This window comes from Sapajus apella, unplaced genomic scaffold (assembly GCF_009761245.1).
Source record: "Sapajus apella isolate SASKATOON/1434 unplaced genomic scaffold, GSC_monkey_1.0 scaffold98, whole genome shotgun sequence".
Taxonomy (NCBI): domain Eukaryota; kingdom Metazoa; phylum Chordata; class Mammalia; order Primates; family Cebidae; genus Sapajus; species Sapajus apella.
In genome coordinates, this window is record NW_022437038.1 from 1,648,234 (window position 1) to 1,668,938 (window position 20,705).

The window sequence follows — 20,705 nt, forward strand, 5'->3', positions numbered from 1 at the left end:
ACAATGTACAGAATATGTTTTGGCCACATCTGTTGATTTATTAATTTGTATTGAGCCCAAATGATGCTGCAATAGAAAATGAGTTTATTTTTCTTTAAGCCAAATTTGAATTTGTTCCAGTCACCTAGAAAACATCCTAGTGGTGAGTCTTCTGGTATGCTCACCACTGTCCCTGTGAAAAACAAGGATATTTTTCTGTACACAACAGTCTTTTTAAGTATAGCAAGAAGGACATAAACTGAGCACCTTGTTTTTTGTTTTTTGTTTTTTACTTTTAGATTCCTGCTTCCCGAAGAGAAATTGTAAGTATAGGGAACAAGGCATTACAAAAGTAGATTATGAGCTACAAATGAGTACTAGCATATTAAAACTAAATCCACAGGAAGCAGCAGTTGGGCAGAGAAATGGGCAAAAAAAAAGTGTGACTGTGGAAGGGAAGCGGTCAAACAGCATTGCCGAAAGGGAGATCTCAGAGGGCCCTGACTTGCCAGTAGTGGAAACATCAAAAAAATGTTTAGGTAGCCACTTTTCTACCCAGTCATCTGTCAGGCCAGGGGCCTGGGAACCCCTAGTTTCTTCAACCAATGAGGATTGAGCAAGGCAGTTATAAGTCAGCACACAGGGATGGTCCTGTAACTGGTAAATGGTAACTTCTATCTTCAGGGCAGAAAAAGATGAGACCAATATTCTCTTAGGGGGATGGGCTATAACTCACCATCCTAGAGGAACTGCCAATGCTGAAAACCCCAGAGCATGTGGCGGGTGGCCAAAAATATCAATGCTGAAAACCTATAATGCCTGATTTCAGCCAATAAGGGTCCCCTCACAGAATGCCAAAATCCCTGGGGCACCCAGTGGGCAGCCAACAGTGAACCCAAGACCATGTTGGCATCACAGAACGATGTAACTCTGGTGTCCCTGAGTCAACACAATGGGATACCTCTCACAATTAAGTGTCCTGCCTTGATCAATTGTCTAAACATAGAACACAGTTAACAGAAACTCAAAAGCAAACATAAGACTAAAAATGAAGCATACATTTTATGATTAAAAATAAAACTATTGGTTGGTAAAATAAAATGGATTCAGAGGAGAAAGGACTGGGAGAAGGGTGACAAGGATGTGCTTCAGGATACCCAAATGATGGGAATTTTAACTGACCAGTTAGCCAAAGGCTTTTATTTTATTTTCTAGTTCTCCCAACATTAATAAAGAAGCAGAAGACACTCATCCATCCACAGGAGCCAAAATGGCACCAGCCAATTTTTTATGTGGGACCCAGGTGAGGATCGCTCTAGGTTCCCTCAGCTTGGGTAGACTTGGCTATTGTACAGAGGGGCCAGCACAGAGACTGGTAACCCACTGGCCTGCTGGTTGGAGCAGTGGGTCTGACACAGATTAGTGGTACTATGGCCACTTGCCCATCTGCTTGGCTCTGCCACCTGCTAGAGTAAATAATGGCTCTGAGAAGAGCCTTTGGTTAGTGTTACATTTCTGTATTGTTAGCAGCTCTTTATTGTTAACAGCCTTAGTGTTACAGCTCTTGCAGCCTCTATCATAGACTGCTTCGCCATCTCTCTGCTCTTTGTCTCACTGAACTCCCACTGTCTGGCCTACTGCCATCTCTTGTCATCTTTCTCCAATCACCACCTCTCTGCTGATCATTGGTTGCCACCATCTCTGCTGTCTTGGTTCTCTGCTGATTGTTGTCTCTGCTCTTTGTTCCTTGGTTAGTTGGCATATGATGCAAGGCAGGTGAGCCCTGATATTGGGACTTAGTCCAGGATGGTTCTTTGCTTGACCCAGGAAAAATTCAAGGGCAAGCCAGTGATGTTACACTGCAACTTTTATTTAATCAGCAGTGTATAGCAACAAGGTACTGCTCCTTGCAGGGCAGAGCTACTCCATAGGTAGTGTGCCCAGAGTAACAGCTCCGAGACAGTTCTGTAGTCATATTCACACCTACATTTAATTACATGCAAATTAAGGGGCAGCCTATTTAGAAATTTCTAGGAAAAGTATGGTAAATTCAAATTTGTCAGGTCATTGGCATGAAAAGGGGTTTTAACTTTTGGGTCTTGCCATGGTAATGGTAAAACGACATGGCACATTAGTGGTTATGTCTTATGGAAAGTTGCTTCTGCCCTGTCCCTGTTTTAGCTAGTACTCAATTTGGTCTGGTGTCCAAGCCCTGCCTCTGAAATCAAGTCCTACTTCCTATCTCAAAGCCAGACCTGGCTAGAGATCTTTGAGTTTGAGAATGTGTTTCCCTAGAACTACACAGCTTTGTAGTTCAATTCTTCAGGCTTCATTTTGATGTTTTCCTTTCATCTTAGCCTCTAACTTGTGATAATTTAAAACAATAGCCTTGGGTGGACAAGTGCCAATAATTTGCTACATGCTTGTGGCCACATCTCAGGTACCTCTTCACTATAAGTCTGGGGTCCCCAATCCCTAGGCCATGGTCTGGTACTGATCCATGGCCTCTTAGGAACTGGGCTGTATAGCAGGTGAGCAGTAGGTGAGTGAGCAAAGTTTCGTCTGTATTTACAGCTGCTCCCCATCACTTGCATTACTGTCTGAGCTCTGCCTCCTGCCACATCAGCAGCAGCATTAGATTCTCATAGGACCACATATCCTCTTGTGAATTTTATATGTGAGGGACCTAGGTTGCATGCTTCTTATGAAAATCTAATGCCTGATGATCTGTCAGTGTTTCCTATCACACCCAGGTAGGACCATCTAGTTTCAGGAAAACAAACTCAGGATTCCCACTAATTCTACATTATGGTGATTTATATAATTATTTCATTATGTATTACCAAGTAATAATAATAGAGATAAAGTGCACAATAAATGTAATGCACTTGAATTATCCCAAAATCATTTCTGTCCCTGGTTTCATAGAAAAATTGTCTTCCACAATACAGGTTTCTGGTGCCAAAATGGTTGGGCCCTACTACTATAAGTGATTTTCTCCATATTTTTTCATGGCTTAGTGCATTTCTTTTTAGTACTAAAAAATGTTCCATTTTTAGGATGTACCATACTTTATCCACTGATTTACTCAACTACATCTTGCTTGCTTACAAATTTGGGGAAATATGGATTAAGCTTCTATAAACACCTATATGCAGCTTTTGGTGTGGATATAAGTTTTCAATTCATTTTGATAAATACCAAGGAGAAACACTGTCATATCATAGGGTATGCACATATTTAGTTTTGTAAAACCCTCCCAAACTGTCTTCCAAAGTGGCTGTAACATTTTATATATCCATGAGCAATGAATGAAAATTCCTGCAGATCTGCCTCTTCATGAGAATTTGGTATTATTAATGTTTTGGATATTTGCCATTCTAATAGATGTATAGTAAAATATCATTGCTGTTTTAATTTGCAATCCCATAATGACATACGATGTGGAACATCATTTCATATGCTCACTTGACATCTATATATCTGCTTTCATGATATACATCTGTTCAAGACTTTTGTTCATTTTTTTTTTACCCAGTTGTTCATTTCCTTTTTGTTAAGTTTTAGGAGTTTTTCCTATATTTTGGATAAATCCTTTATCAAATATTTTTTTCAAATATGTTATCCAAGACTATACCTTGTCTTTGTAATATTTTGACATTGTTTTTCACAGAGAAGAAATTTTTCATTTCAATTAAGTCTGACTTATGGATAATGCCTTTGGTGTGGAATCTAATAAATCATCATTATTCACAAGGTCATCCAGATTTTCTTCTATGTTATATTCTAGGGGTTTTATACTCTGTGTTTTACATTTAGTTCTATAATTCACTTTAAGTTAATTTTGTGCAGGATGTATTGTCTTTGTCTAGATTTACTTTTTTTTTTTTTTTGCAAATGGGTGTCCAGTTGTTTGAATACCATTTATTGAAAAGGCTATTCTTGTTCCATCACAGTCTTTGCTCCATTGTCGTGATCAGTTGATTATATTTACGTGAGTTTATTTCTTGGTTCCCTATTCAGTCCTAGTGATCTATTTGTCTACTCTTTTAACACTATCACACTGTCTTGATAAGTGTAGCTTTATAGTAAGTCTTAAAATAGGGTAGTGTCAATCCCCTGACTTTGTGTCTTCTTCAGTATTGAGTTGATCCTTCTGGGTCTTTTGTCTCTTTATATTAACTTCAGAAACGTTTTGTTGATGTCCACAAAATAACTTGCTGAGATTTTGACTGAGATTGCATGGAATCTATAGATTAAGTAGGGAGAAACTGACATCTTCACAATATTGAGTCTTCCTAATCATAAACATGGAATGTCTCTTAATTTATTTGTTTCTTCTTTAATATTTTCATCTGAACTTTTGTGTTTTCTTCAGATGTACATCACAGATAATCAGAGAAATGCAAAACAAACTACAATGTGATATTATCTCCCCAATTAAAATGGCTTATATCCAAAAAAGCAGCAATAAAAAATACTGGTGAAAATGTGGAGAAAAGGAAACCCTTGTACACTTGTTGGTGGGAATGTAAATTAGTACAACCACTATGAAGAATAGTTTGGCTGTTCCTCAAAAAACTAAAAATAGACCTACCATTTTATCCAGCAAAACTTTTGCTGGGTATATACCAAAAGAAAGGAAATAAGTATATCAAAAAGATATCTGCATTCCCATATTTGTTGCAGCGCTATTCACAATAGCCAAGATTTGGAAACAACCTAAGTGTCCAACAGAAGATTGAATAAAGAAAATGCGTTACTTATATGCGATGGAGTACTATTCAACCATAAAAAAGAATGAGATCCTATTATTTGCAACAGTATGGATGGAACTGGAGGTCCTTATGTTAAGTGAAATAAGCCAGGCACAGAAAGACAAATGTCACATGTTCTCCCTTATTTGTGGGATCTAAGAATAGAAGAAGGATGGATATTGAAGGCTGGGAAGGGTAGTGGGGTGATTTGCAGGGGAACTGGGGATTTTAATATGTGCAAAAAGTAGTTAGAAAAAATGACTAAGATATAGTATTTGCTAGCAGAACAGGGTGACTATAGTCAATAATAATTCTACATTTTAAAATAACTAAAAGTATAATTTAATTTTTTATAATACAAAGGATAAACACTTGAGGGCATGGATAGCCCATTTACCATGACTGATTTTTTTTTTTCCCATCAACTTTTAAGTTTCAGATACATATGCAGGACATAGGCGCTCATTACATAAGTAAACGTGTGCCATGGTGGTTTGCTGCACAGATCAACCCATCACCTAGGTATTAAGGCCAGCATCCATTAGCTATGCTCTCCCTTTCCCCACCTCTCCTGGGCAGGCCCCAGTATATGTTGTTTCCCACTATTTGTCCATGTGTTCTCATCGTTCAGTTCCATTTACCATGATTTGATTATTATGTGTTGCATGTCTATATGCAAAATTTTGTAATTCCTCCCAAGCACAGGCAACCAAAGCAAAAATGGACAGATGGGACCATATCAAGTTAACTGTGGTATGAAAGAATCTCATTTACCCTATAAATACATACACCTACCATGTAATCACATACATTTAAAAGAAAAAGGAAACGTGTGATGAAAGGAGACATCTTTTTCTTATTCCTGAACTTTCCAGGAAAGCTTCAAGTTTTTCATCATTAGGTATAATGTTATCTGTTAGTTTTCTATAAATGTTCTTTATCAAATTGAGGAAGTTCACCTTTCTATTCCTAGTATGCTTAATTTTTAAAAAGCATATAGAGTGTTGATTTTATCAAGTGTTTTTACTGAATTTATTGATATAATCATGTGATTCTTTCTCTTTAGGCTGTTGATGTGATTGATTACCTTAATTGACTTCTAAATGTTGAACCAGATGAGTGCCTGGGATAAATCTCACTTGGTCATGTATAATATTTCTTATACATTGTTGTATTCAATTTGCTAATTTTTAAGGATTTTTGCATTTATCTTTATGACAGATATTGCTGTTTAGGTTTTTCTTATAATGTTTTTGGTTAGGGCAATACTGGCCTCATAATATGAGTTAAGAGGTATTATCTTGGCTTCTCCTGTCTGATTATTGTCACCAAAAGGTTGACAGTGACATAGACAGTGAAGTCCAGGCTGACAAGTCTCAGATGGAAATGAGAAACTTATTGAAAACTGGAGCAAAGGTCATCTTTGTTATAACTTAGTAATGAATTTGGCTATATTTTGTTCATGCCCTAGTGGTCTCTGGAAATTTGAACTTAAAAGTGATGACATAGATATCTCGTGGAAGAAATTTCTAAGCTACAAAGCATTTAAGATGTGGCCTGACTGCTTCTAACAACTTACTCTCAGATGCAGGAGCAAATAAATGACTTAAAGTTTCATAGATCTTTGAGACAATCCCTTCTCTCATCACAGGCTCAGAGACCTAAGAGTAAAAAAAAAGTTTTGTGGGCCAGGCTCAGGCCTCTGCTGCTCTGTTTACCCTTGGGACTCTGCTCCCAGCATCCAGGCCATTTGTGCTCCAGTCTCAGCTGAAAGGGTCCCAGATAAAGCTTGGGCTGCTGCTTCAGAGGGTGAGGGTGCAAGCTGTAAGCCTTAGTGGCTTTCATGTGATGTTAAGTCTGAAGGCCCACCAAATGAAAGAGTGAAGGAGGCTTGGCAGACTCTATTTACAAGAGGATATATGAGAAAGCCTGGATGCCCAGGCAGAAGACTCCTGAAAGAAAGAAACCCTCACAGAGAACCTCTACTAGGGCAGTACAGAGGAGAAAGATGGGGTTGAAGGCCCTACACAGTACTTACAGTGGGGCACTGCTTTCTGGAGTTGTGAGAAGGGGGCCACAGTCTTCAATATCCCAGAATGGTAGCTCCACCAGCAGCTTGGACTCTGTTCATGGAAAAGTCACAGGTACTCAGCTCCAACCTGTGAGAGCAGATGCGGTGGCCATACGCTGCAAACACACAGAGGCAGAGCTCTTCAAGCCCTTGAGAGCCAAACCCTTGCAGCTGTGTGCCTGGATGTGGAACACAGAGTGAAATAGATTATTTTGGAGATTTAAGATTTAATGACTGCACTGCTGGGTTTCAGACTTGCATGGAGTTTGTAGCTCCTTTCTTTTGACCCATTTGTCCTTTTTAAAATGGGAATATTTAACCAATGCCTATCCATCCATTGTATCTTGGAAGTAAATAACTTACTTTCTATTTTACAGACTCATAGGTGGAAGGGTATTGCCTTGTCTCAAATAAGACTATGGTCTGTGAACTTTTGATTTAATGCTGGAATAAGTTGAGACTTTTGGGGGACTTTTAGCAGAGGATGATTGTATTTTACAATGTGAGGAAAACATGAGATTTGAGGAGCCAGGGGAAAAATGATATCATTTGGATGTAAAAACAGCCTAAGACAGAAAGCATTCTACCATCTTATGATTAGGTTAAATGAGCCTGTGCTCCTAGACTATGAACTTTACAAAAACTTTTCATCACCTCCCTCGCTCTTAGGTGGGACAGGGTGGCTGGAGAGTGCTGGACTTGTGTATTTCTTTCCCCCATGTGGAAGGCAAGGACTAGTTAGAGTTGGGTATTTCTTTTTCTCCAGGTTGGTTAGGCTATGATAAAACTCCAGCCAGTTAGGCTCTTGTAAAATAATTTTTCCTAAAGGCAAGCCATTTTAAGAACAGAATGGTCTGGCATATTTCAAAATGTTTCTTTTTTTTTTTTTTTCTAATGCTGGAAGCACCAGTGGATTTTTCTCAGATATCTACTGTGGGCACCTGGTCAAAGTCTTGTAGGTAAACTCACATAAGTGTAGGGCCCCCCTAAGACTGGGTCTTCCCGGCATTTTTAGCTCAGGGTTATTTACACCAAGCCTGCAAAGATTTATCAATTACTATTCAGGATTTCCTACACCAGCACTAGTTTCCTGGATGTATTTACTCCAGTAATTGTGATTCTCTGTGTCTGCCTATTTGTCTCTTCATTCATAAGGGAAGTGTTTTGCCCTGAAACTACACTTCTTTAACAGATCTAAGAAAAATTGGTGTTTTTTTCTTTTTAAGTTTGCTCAGCTTTTTACTTGTTAGGATGAAGTGGTGACTTCTAAGCTCCTTACATGCTACACTGAAAATCAAAAGTCTATAGATTTCTTTGGCATAAATTTTGTATACAGAATACAAAAATTATATATACATGTAAGATTTTAGATGAACAGAAAGTTGCTAAGTCATAACACAGGGTTCATGTATGCTTCAGCCCTAATATTACCTGTTATGAACATCTTACATTACTATTGTAGGTTATCACAACTAGTGAAACATTATTGATGGACTATTGTTATATAAAGTTTAAGCTTTGTACAAGCACCCTTAACGTTTACCTAGTGTTCTTTTTATGTTCCAGAATCTCATCCAAGGGACCACATTACATTTAGTCATCATGTCTTCTTAGGCTTTCTTCTTGCTGGGAGAAATTTCTCAGGCTTTCTTTTTTGTTGTTTTTTTTTTTTTTGTTTGTTTGTTTTTTATGACCTTGGCAATTTTAGGGTGTTTTTATCACTGATTTTCTGGAAAGATCTTCAACTAGGGTTTGTCTTATATTTTTCTCAATGCATTTTTGGGAAGAATAGCACAGAGGTAATGTGCTATTCTCATCAAATCATATCAGGGATGCATGATATTAACCTGACTTCCACTGATGTGAACCATGATCCCCTCCCCCAGGTATTGTTCTTCAGATGTATTGGCCGGAGCCCTTTTTCATACTCTATTCTTCTTTGGAAGCAAGACCACATCAAATGGGGGATGGGAGGTTAAGCCCCACCGTCTGGAAAGGAGAGTATCTACATAAATTATTTGGAGTTTTACTGTAAGGAAGGTTTGCCTGTTCTCCCTCATTTATTTATTTATTCATTCATTCATTTATCTACATCAGTATAAACACATGAAGATTTATTCTTTGGGTTACAACCCAATACAGTATTATTTATTTTGTTATAAAACTTGTTCCAAATTTGATTATTGGAAGATATTTCAGGTAGGCTCCTGTGTCCCTTTGTAGTGCATCCATGTTTTTATTTTCTGAGCACTACTTTTTTTTTTCCTCATCCTAAAAGATGTTTCAGGATTATCTTGCTTATTTCATACCACAGCTCTAATAGCCATTTCTTCTAAGATTTCTGTTTTGTTTGTTTGTTTGTTTTAAATTGGGAAATAGTACCTAAAAGCCTAGATATGTGTACTGGAGTGATCCATACTACTAGAGTCATTGCTTTCAAGCCCTCTCAATTGACACAGTTAGAAAAATATATGTAAGGATACTAACCCACATATACGCACATATCTATCCAGTCAAATCACCATTTTTTAGCATTACTTAATTACTTATATCAACTTTTTTTTTTGCCTCCAACCCCTTCAGTGAGGTCATACTGTTGCAATAATCTGTATTGCAATAGATTATTACAACAATCTATATTGCAACAGTATTAGCCATTTCATCCTTAGATTCCAAATCTACTGGTTGATTTTTTATGTTTTGCATACATTGAAGTTCATTCTTTTTTATGTAAAGAAGTTCTGAGTTTCGACAAATGCATAGCACCAGACATTTATCACTTCAGTGTCACAAAGAATAGTTACATTATCCCAACAATTATCCTAGGCATCCCTTTGTTGTCAACCCTTCCCTCTGAAAAATGGGGAGAAAAAACATGATTTTTTTCTGACCCCATATTTTTGCCTTTTCTAGAATGTCATATAAATGAAATAATTCAATATGTGGAATTTTAGTCTTTTTTGTTAATTTGGCAAAATGCATTTAAATTTCAATCACATTGTTGCATACATTAATACTTGGTTCACTTTTATCATCAAATAATATGTTCTTTTATGGATGTCACACAATTTGTTTTTCCATTCACCTATTAGAGGACTCTTTGTTGCTTCTAATTTTAGGTGATTATGAATAAAAGTGTCATAAACACTTTCATACAGGTTTTTATGTGAACATGAGTTTTCAGTTCATTGGGGTAAATACCTAGGGCTGTTATTAATGGGTCCTTTAATAATTCTATGTTTGCTTTGTTTTTCTTTATAAGTAACTACCAAACTGTCTTCAAAGAGTCTGTATTATTTTACATTCCTATCCATGAATGAAATATCCTGTTATTTCACAAACTTGCAAGCATTTGGTGTTGCCAGTTTTATTTTTTAATTTGCATTGGCTTAATAACACATGATGTTGAGTATCTTTTCGTATTCCTATCTTCCATCAGTGTATCTCTGGTGAAGCTTCTGTTTGGATTTATTATCCACTGTTTTATTTTTCCCCCTTATTGCTAAGTTTTAAGTATTCCTTGTATACTCTGGATACAACTTTGTTTTTGTCTGATATATGATTTTCTCTTACTCTGCGTCTAATCATGTCATTCTTTTAACAATGTATTTTTCAAAACAAAAGCTTTTAGGTTTGATAAAGTTGTGTTTTTTTTTTTTTTTCAGGGATAATGCTTTTGATATTGTGCCTACTGTTTCACCTGTGCCAAAGTTAACCCCCAGGGGTCCTGTCACCCCCGCAAACAACTCCACCAATTACGGGGGTTCCTCCCCGGCCAAGACTGGCAAATCGATTTTACCCACATGCCAAAGCATAAACAGTACCGGTATCTGTTAACCATTGTTGATACCTTTTCAGGCTGGATTGAGGCTTACCCTACAGCGTCAGAGTCTGCAGGAACGGTGGCCACTCATCTTATCCAAGACATCATTCTGCGCTTCGGATTGCCAGCCACCATACAATCTGACAATGTTCCAGCCTTTATTTCCAAAGTTACTGACAATGTTTGCACCTCCCTAGGTATCCAGTGGAAACTACACGCGGCCTATCACCCGCAGTCCTCGGGTAAGGTAGAGAGGGCCAATGGCCTCATCAAAGAACATTTAACTAAACTAATGCTTGAACTCCGCCAATCCTGGGTCACTCTGCTTCCAATCGCCCTCGCCAGACTAAGAGCCAGCCCTCGGGGCCCCTCACAGCTTAGTCCGTTTGAGCTGCTGTAGGTCGCCCCTTTCTGCTCTCAACCCCACCACCTCCTGACGCTGCTCCCTTAGAAGGATACCTCCCTTATTTCACCCTTCTCCGAAGCCTTCTTCGTGAACACGCCAACGTCTCTCTTCCTCATCCCACACAATCTTCTAAAAACCCCCCAGTAGTTTCCCCCGGAGACTCGGTTCTCATTAAAAATCTCACCCCAAAACCTCTCACTCCAAGGTGGGAAGGCCCGTACACGGTCATCCTCACCACCCCTTCTGCCATAAAAATAGCTGAGGTCCCGTCCTGGATTCACCTTTCTCGGGTTAAAAAGGCTCTCCATGGCCCCCCTCCCAGCTGGAGGGCCACTTCTACTGGCCCTTTATCTCTTAAACTTACCAAAACCTAACCAGGGTGGATTTGGACTGGACAGGTATATGCATGGTGGCATCCCTTTTCCCCGATGCTAGTATCGTCTCGGGAGATGATCCTGTTCCCCTTCCCAGTTTTGACTCAGTAATAGGAAAAAATAAAAGGGCAGTCCAGTTTATCCCTTTGTTGGCCACTCTTGGCATCACGGCTGCAGTCTCTACGGGAACCGCTGGGCTAGGCTATTCCCTACAAACCTATCAACAGCTCTCTCGTCAATTAATTAATGATGTTGATCTACTCTCATCTACCGTTCAAGTTGTCCAGGACCAGCTTAATTCCCTTGCAGAGGTCGTCTTACAGAACTGCCGAGGTCTGGACCTGCTCACGGCCGAAAAAGGAGGCCTGTGCCTCGCCCTGAACGAGCAATGCTGCTTTTACGCCAACCGGTCAGGCATCGTCAGGGACAAAATTAAAACTCTCCAGGAGGACTTGGCCAAACAACGGAAGGCCCTCCAGGATAACCCTCTGTGGAGCGGACCTAATGGACTTCTCCCTTACCTCCTTTCTCTCCTTGGACCCGTTCTCGGCCTCGGCCTAATCCTGTTTTTCTTACCCTGTCTCTTCCAGTTTCTTCAAAAGCGATTCCAGGAGCTTACTAGAGTCACCATCCATCAAATGATGCTCCAACCAATGCCTAATCTCCATCGGCCAGAATACCGTTATACCCCTCTCCAGACAGCCTAAACTCCTACCCTCACCCCTTCGCCGCCCCGAAGTCAGCAGGAAGTAGCCAGAAGGACAGCCGCCGCCCCTTTTTCCTCTTTAAGGAGTTGGGAATGTCTGGTAGAGGACTTTTGGCCCCGTTCCCCAGCCATGTGGAAAGGACCTAATTCCCGATAAGGAAGGACCCGCAGGGAGGGTCCCTGATCTCACTCTATCCTGGCCCGGCCCAAGACCAGCAACCTTCCCGCCCAGCGGCCCACTGAACCAATCACCACCCGCACCACCAGCTCTCCTACCGCCCCAGGCCCTTTGTCCCTATAAAGTCGACCGAACAAAGAAAGCGCGCGCGATTCCTCCCTCCCCGCTTGAGTCGCCCGGAGATCCCAATAAAGTCGGTACCGGTCACCATGCGTCCTGCCTCGAGTCTATTGAGCGCCTGCCTCCGTGGGTCGGGGTCCCACAGCCGGGGTCGCACACCTACAAGCTCATTGTCAAACACGAGGTCATGCAGAATTTATCTTATAATTTCATCTAAAGGTATTACAGTTTTTCATTTTGGCAATTGAGTTTATGATCCATTTTGAGTTAATTCTTGTGTAAGGTGTGAGATATAGGAAAAGAAGTTTTTACATACAGTAATCAAAAACTTTTAGCACTATTTGGTAAAAATATTATCCCTTTTTATTAAGTTTTTAACACATTTCAAAAATCATTTCATTGTATGAGTTTGTTTCTGAGATCTTTATTCTCTTGTGCTGATTTATGTATATTATTTCACCAATACCACACTGTTTTAATTATTGTAGATTTATAATAAGTCTTAAAATTGGATCATGTGAGTGAACAAACTTATTTTTTATTATTTTACAATCATTTTACTACCTTGGAACCTTTGAATTCTCATGAAAATTTTAGGATTACTTTGTCAACATCTCCAAAAAAAAAAAAAAAAAACCATGCTAATATTTTGTTAGAAATGTGTGGAATCTGGTTGGGCACAGTGGCTCACGTCTGTAATCCCAGCACTTTGGGAGGCAAAGGTGGTCAGATCACATGAGGCCAAGAGCTCAAGACCAGCCTGGACAACATGGTGAAACACTGTTTCTACTAAAATTAGCCAGGCAGGGTGATGAACGCATGTAATCACAGCTACTTGGGAGGCTAAGGCACAAGAAACCCTTGAACCCAGGAGGTGGAGGTTGCAGTGAGCTAAGATCACACCACTGCACTCCAGCCTGGGTGACAGAGTAAAATTTCATCTCAAGAAAAAAAAAAGAAAGAAAGAAAGGAAAAGAAAAAAAATGTGTGAAATCTGTAAAGGAATTGGGGAGAATTGACATGTTAACTATACAGTTGACAGTCAACTCATCTTTGACAAAGTAGCCAAGAACATACAATGGGGAAAGAGTTTTTTCTGTAAATAGTTTTGGGAAAACTGGATGTGGGCATGCAAAAAAATGAACTTGGACCATCATCTCACACCATCTACAAATGTCAACTCAAAATGAATTAAAGAGTTAAACATAATACAGGAAAGTATAAAACTACTGGAAGAAAACAGAAAAAATTCTCTTTGCATTGGTCGGGGCAATGATTTCTTTTGGATATGCCACCAAAAGCATAGACAACAAAAGCCAAAATAGACAAAATATATTGCATCAAACTAAAATCCTTCTTCCCAGCAAAGGAAATAATCCACAGCATGAAAAGATAGCCTATGAAATTGGAGAAAATATTTACAAACCACATAGGTGATAAGGAAATAATATATCAGAACTCAAACAACTCGATAGCAAGAAAACAAATATTCCAATTAAAAAGTAGGCAAGAAAACCTAAATAGACATTTCTTAAAAGAATTACACCCAAATGGCCAACAGGTGTGAAAGAAAAGTAAATATTGGGATCCCCAAATTATTAAGCCAAATACAAAAGTTAATCTGGCAATTGAGTCAGACAAAAGTGTCTCCCATTTTATTCCTAATTAAAATAACTACAAAGATTAAAAAGCTACATATGTCCCTCACAATTTGCCCACAGGAAAATTTCTTGTGGGCCTCAAGATATTTACCCTAAGACAGTTCTGTTGAATTTCACCCTGGCAATGTAAATTGACAGCTTATCTTCACAGCTACAGGACAAAGGGCAAAACTCAAAGTCATCCCTGTGCTCACCTGAGAAAAATGCATATCTCATTGCCATCTCTACCCTATGGTTTATGTAAAATGCAGATTCACTGAGCCACACTGAGGCATAAGTGACTATTTCTCTACCTCCCTCTTACATAAATTGTGTGCTTAGTGGAAGGCTGATAAAAGACTCAAAAGAATGCAACTGTTTGTCTACCTACCTACGACCTGGAGGCCCCCACTTTGAGTTGTCCTACCTTTCCCGATCAAACCAATGTATGTCCTATACATATTAACTGATGTCTCATATCTCTGTAAAATGTATAAAAGCAAGTTGTATCATAACCACCTTAGGCAAATGTCATCAGCATCTCCTGAAGCTGTCATGGGTGTATTCTTAACCTTGGAAAAGTAAACTTTCTAAATTGATAAAGATATGTCTCAGATACTTTTGGTTCACACAGGTATATGAAAAAATGCTCAATGTCACTATGCATTAGTGAAATGCAAAATTTGTTTTAAAAAATTACAATGTGATATCACCTAACACCTGTTAGAAAGGTTCTTATTTTTTAAAAAAGATAAAATATCATCAGGGTATGTAGAAAGGGGAACTCTTGTACACTTGGTTGGAATTCAAATTGATACCACCATTAAGAAAAACAATATGAAAGTTTCTCAAAAAAAAAAAAAAGAGAGAACTAATATATGGTACAGCAATTTTACTCCTGTGGATACTTATATCCAAAGGAAATGAAAACAGTCTCTTAAAGAGATATTTGCACTCTTGTATTTATTGCAGCATTATTCATAATAGCCAAAATATAGAATCAACTTAAGTGTCCATCGATGGATTAATGGATAAAGAAAATGTGATATACATACATATATATGCACATATATTATATATATCATATATATGTGTATACACACACACATGAGGACATATATACAATGGAATATTATTTAGCCTTTGAAAAGAAGCAAATTCTGTCATTTGTGACAATGTGGATGAACCTGGAGAATACTAGGCTAAGTCACACATGCCAAGCACCGAAATACTGATACTGTATGATCTCACTTATATGTGGAATCTCAAAAAGTTGAACTCATAGAACCAGAGAGAAGAGTGATGGTTGCCAAAAGCTGGGGGTGGTGGGTAAAGGGGGTTGGGAGATGTTGGTCAAAGGACACAAAGTTTCAGTTAAACAGAAGGAAGAAGTTCTGGAGATCTGATATATAGCAGGACAATTAATTGACAATAATGTATTGCATACTTGAAAATTGCTAAGAGAATAGATCTTAAATGTCCACACCACAAAACAATGATAACTATGTAAGGTAAAGATATGTTAATTAGCTTTATTTAATCATTTCCCATTGGGTATATATATCAAAATATCATGTTGTACACCATTTTTAACAAGAAATTATATTGATCGTAAGAGACAGAGTGGTCTACGGCCATACCATCCTGAATATGCCCATTCTCATCTGATTTTGGAAGCTAAGCAGGGTTGGGCCTGGTTATTATTACTTGGATGGGAGAAAGAGTGTGTTCACCAAATAACCTATGAAAAAAATCTACATGCCAAGAACCCAGGAAAATACATTGACCAGACTGTGGTTGGGGGCGCGGGGCGGTGAGAACCAAAGCAGCTATGCGGTTATGGCTACATTCTCTCCTCTGCCCTTCTATGCTCTCCTTTCTTGCCCTTCTCTTTCCTTCCCATTCCTTTTTCTCTAACCTTCTTCCTTCCAGTTGGCTTTTTGTGCAGATGCCACCTTCTTTCCCTCATTTTTTGCATTTGCATATGTTTCATCCTCACCCTGGATTGTTAACCCTCCTCCACTTAGCTTGGATAGATTCTGTCTGCTTTTTTTAGAGTCTTCGCATGTGCAGCCTTTTCCAGGTAGTTTCTTTTGATCGCCCAAGGCTGAGATAAGTGACCAACCTGTGAGCTCTCATGATAGCTAGTGCTAACCATTCCATCTTAAATCTTTTTGCTCTGTATTGTAATTGCCTGGACATTTATCTCTTTTCTCCACTGCACTGTGATCCCATTAAAGGCAGGGACTGTTCCTTTTGCCTTCAGTGCTTTACATACAGAATGAAAAAAAAAATTATGGACTTTTCTATTCAACATGGTATATTTTCTATTTGTTTAGATTTTAAAAATTCTTTTCCTTCAGTTTTTTTTTTTTTTTTTTTTTTTACTTTTTCACATACAGATCCTGCATATTTATGTTAGGTATATGCATATTTTTTTTCCCATGCTATTGAAGATGGTGTTTCTTCTTCCATTATTTCAGATTCAAATTTTTCATTTTTAGCATATAGGAAATCGATTAACTTTTAAAATATTGACCTTGCTTCCTAAAAACATGTTAATCTCTTTTTAAAAATTATTTCCAGGAGTGTTTGACAGATGATTTTAAAGTTTCCACATAAATCATGTTGTCTATGAATAAATGTCTATGCCTGTTAGATTTTTTTTTCCTCTTATTTATCTAGATTGGACTTTCAGTACAAGATTGAGTAGTAGTGGTAAGATAAAACATCACTGCCTCAGTTTCTCACTCATCTTTTATTAGATTAAGGAAGGTCCCATGTATCCCTAGTTTTTGGAAAGGTAAATTTTCTTATTGTTGTTTATTTTGTTCTGTTATACTTTTCTTTAAAATGAATGTGTATCCATTCATCCAGTATTGTAACTATGTTTTTTTTTTTAATTAAGCTACTTTCTATAGATAAATTGAAAAGGATTTAGGATATTGAAAACTTTCTTAAATTTATTCTTAAAAGTGCTTTTAGAATTTCACAAAAGCCTTTGTAGTTCCCTAGTTAGTGTGTATGTCAAAAATTATTTGCTTTTTAACATCCTATTTAAAAAATTCAATTAACAAAAATAAGAAGCTTGCTCTTTCAAGCAATTTTTTTCCACTAACATACTCAGGTGCTTACTTTGTGTCTCCTATAAGAGAAGTTGCAATAGCAGTTGGAAGCACATTCTGCCAAATATGTAGTTTTGAGGGCTACTATTTTATAAATGTTATAAAGTTATTCTCTTTGAGCACAAATAAATGAAGTGAGTAGCATAACTATTCAGATTCTATCTATTTTAACTAGTCAAGAATTGTTAACACCCACCACACACAAATATGACTAGATTACTTGTTTTTTCAAGTAGTTTGCATCAGAATAATGAAATAGAAACCCAAGAGCTAGTTCCCACAGATACTAGAGTTCTTAGAATAAGATTTAGCTTTACCTTCACAGTCTCCACAGGAATAACACAGAATGAAACTCACTGAATATTAATTCACTGACTAGCTGAATATTATGTTAAACTTTTAATTTAATTAAACCTGTAATACATATATATAACCCTCACACACTCAAAAATATGTGTATAACTTTTGACTCTGTAAAAATTTGACTAATAGCTTATTATTGACCAGCAGCCTTAGAAATAATATAAACATTAAATTAATATATGTTTTGTATGTTATATGAATTACATACTGTTATTCTTAAAGTAAGCTAGAGAAAGGAAAATGTTATTAAGAAAATAATAAGGGGCTTAAGATGGTAGCACTGGGTTGGGGTGGCTAGTGACTGGGGACACACTGAGGGGTTGTGGGACCACGGTGGCCACCAAGTAGTGGAGTCCAGAGAGTGGGGAAGAGGAGGAATAGGAGGCAGAGAAGGTGATTCCAGCAGAATTGTCAGTATTTTCTCAAAATGTGAAAATAAATGCAAGATTTTGGGAATTGACAAGAGGCCCATTCTGCAAGTGGACAGCTATGTCTTTGCTGGGGATTATAAAGACACTCTTGGGACCTGTGTTATATTTGAAGAAAATTGTTGAAAATATACATGCAGAAGGCAATAATAAAACAGTGCTAAAATATAAATGTCATAAAATGAAGAAGCTCAGCATGATAACTCTTCTGACAGAAAAGAAGGAAGGAGAAGAAAATATAGGTGGAATGGAATGACTGATAATCAGGAAAATGATTTCTTCTATAGAACAAAATGAGTTGTAGCCTTCTACATGAAAATGAAGATGAAGAAGTAGGTAGCTTCAACGCCAGATAAACTTTTAGAGGTGGAAGAGCAACAGATTCAAATGGAAGACAGTTCAAATCTGAGCTATGAACAGGAGAAACCACTGTACTTGGAAATAAAGGTTTCTGGTTATATTATTGATATCTCTTCTGGTTTTATGGAAACTTAAAATGCTGCCTTAAAAACCACTCCTAGATAAAATGGTTCCCATAAGAACTAGTCATGACATTTTTGAAATTTTTATTTAAAAATAATTGGCTGTGTGGCTTTCAATTGTTACTATTTTGTCATTTTTATTGACTAAATGGACATTCCCAGTTATAGCACAACTTAATATGCCAGCATCATTCAGAATCAAACAGGAATTGAACTTTTAAAAAAATTTACGATCACTTTAATTTTCCTTTCTTCAGCAAAATCTGTCAATGAACCAAGTTCTCATAGAACTTAAGATTTTCTTTCATTCTTTCCAGGACCAGAAATTCCAAAATTACAGGGGAAAAAGAATGGAAAAAAAATAACACTGCATGACAATGGACACTAAGTTCATAAAGAACTTCTTTTTAAAATGAAATATCATGGAAGAAAATACCATGAAAAGAATAATCCTATAAGAATTGTTTTTAAGGACAGTAAATTTAAGCTTTGGGTCTTCATGAAGTTACTACAATTTATATAGAAAACTATAAATACACAAGACTCCAGGGGAAAAAGTCAGAATACATAATATTTAATATTCTGTAGGACTAAAAATCTTTTGAGGGGAGTGGGAAAAGGACAGCCAACTGAATCTTTAAGAATACAGAAACTATGAAAAATTCCTGGGTCAAAAGGATGCTCCAAGTGGAACCACACTTTGTGGGGGGGGGGGGAACAACAAGAAACTTTAGACACATTTTTTAAAGGAAAGAAAAATGTACTGAATAAATGCAGTTCTATCCGAAAAGGAAATCTTAAATTAAGGGGAAAAGATCTGAATAGTGTAAACGAGTCTGGCTCAGGAAGGAAACTGAACAACATATCCAAGATCTGTCCATAAAAGTAATGCCAGTACATCTTTAATATTAAAGAAATAGGCTATAAAAAAAGTTCAGTCTCAGAATTGGTTTTTAAAAGCTCCTTTGTGCTACTTTGAAGGTGTGTGGTAAAGTTCCATAGGTTTGTTCACTTTCCAGTATTTCTCACTCACCAATTCAAAAGAAAAAGAGCCATTTAATACAGTGAACTGGCCACTGCCTATTGCCATATAAACGGTATAGTGCTTCTCACTGGCTGTATCAAGGTTCAACTGGTTTGATTCACCTTTGCTTTGAAGTTCTTCTAAAGCTAACCTCACAGCCAGATACTTGGATAAGTGATCAACAGTGGCGTTACCTGAAGTCTTTATGTATCTTGTCTGTATACTCTCATCTCTGTCCATAAGTGCAGGGTGAGGCCTGAATGCTAATTCAATTTCACTAGCACCATTCCATTACTGGATCAATTGCCACTGCTGCATTGTGATTATCAATATCAAGCTCAGAATCATCAGATATTTTGGTCCGTTGTTACTAGGGCCTGCTTCCTGATTGCTGTGTGTGGAGGCATTACTACAGTGTGAATTGTCACCATTGTCTTCTGCTCCACTACCATTTTCAATCTGCTGTTTCTTGCCTCGCTGCAGTCTGTTCATGGCCTGTATCATCAGTCCTTCCTCAATGCTGTGACTGAGAGCCTGCTGATTATCGTGCTTGTTGATACTGGCTAATGCTCTCTCGATGAGCTTCATACTCATCATGACGTGGATAAATTTTGCTGATGAGTGTATTAAAGTTTGGGTCTGGCCTTACTGATTTTTTGGAAACTAGTTTTTTCCGACAGGTAGGATAGTCTTTGTTGCCACTTCTAAGGGCCGTGATGATGCAGTCTGCACGAAAACGATGCAAACACTCCTTTGTAGTCATTCATAATATTCTTCAACGTATCCAAACAAATTGGGCACATTAATTCACTGTGTAGACTTCGATGTGAAACCACAATTTCTAAGCCATCTGTTACCGCCTCCTGAGGTGTTCATTGTAATTAATATAAACTGAGTTCCCATGTTTTGACTAATGGCTGAACTCCGTTTGTCTGCACAGCCTGAGACATTGTGGCTCCTGACCCAGCCAGAGGCTCCACTGGCCACTGTCGGAGCAAGACTTCGGTACCAGCCGCCACGGCCGCCAGCGCTGCACGATATGGTGAGCCTCGGCTTCCACAATGGAGCTCGATAAATTCAACATGGGCCTCTCAATATTCATGAGAGACTGAGGGGAAGCCCACTTGTCCGGCACTGTGGGGAGGGTGGGAAGCAGCGAGCGAGCAAGGGGCGGAGGTGGGGGACGAGCATGTGTACGGCGAGCGGAGGCCGGTGTCACGAAGGGCAGA

The 20,705-nt window shown here is 38.2% G+C and overlaps 2 pseudogenes; one reads left to right on the forward strand and one right to left on the reverse strand.

Moving 5' to 3' along the window:
* The first annotated feature begins 5,456 nt into the window (after positions 1 to 5,456).
* Positions 5,457 to 18,465, forward strand: LOC116536100 (annotated as a pseudogene).
* An 867-nt stretch (positions 18,466 to 19,332) lies between these two features.
* On the reverse strand, positions 19,333 to 20,501 carry LOC116536084 (annotated as a pseudogene).
* Between the last annotated feature and the right edge of the window lie 204 nt (positions 20,502 to 20,705).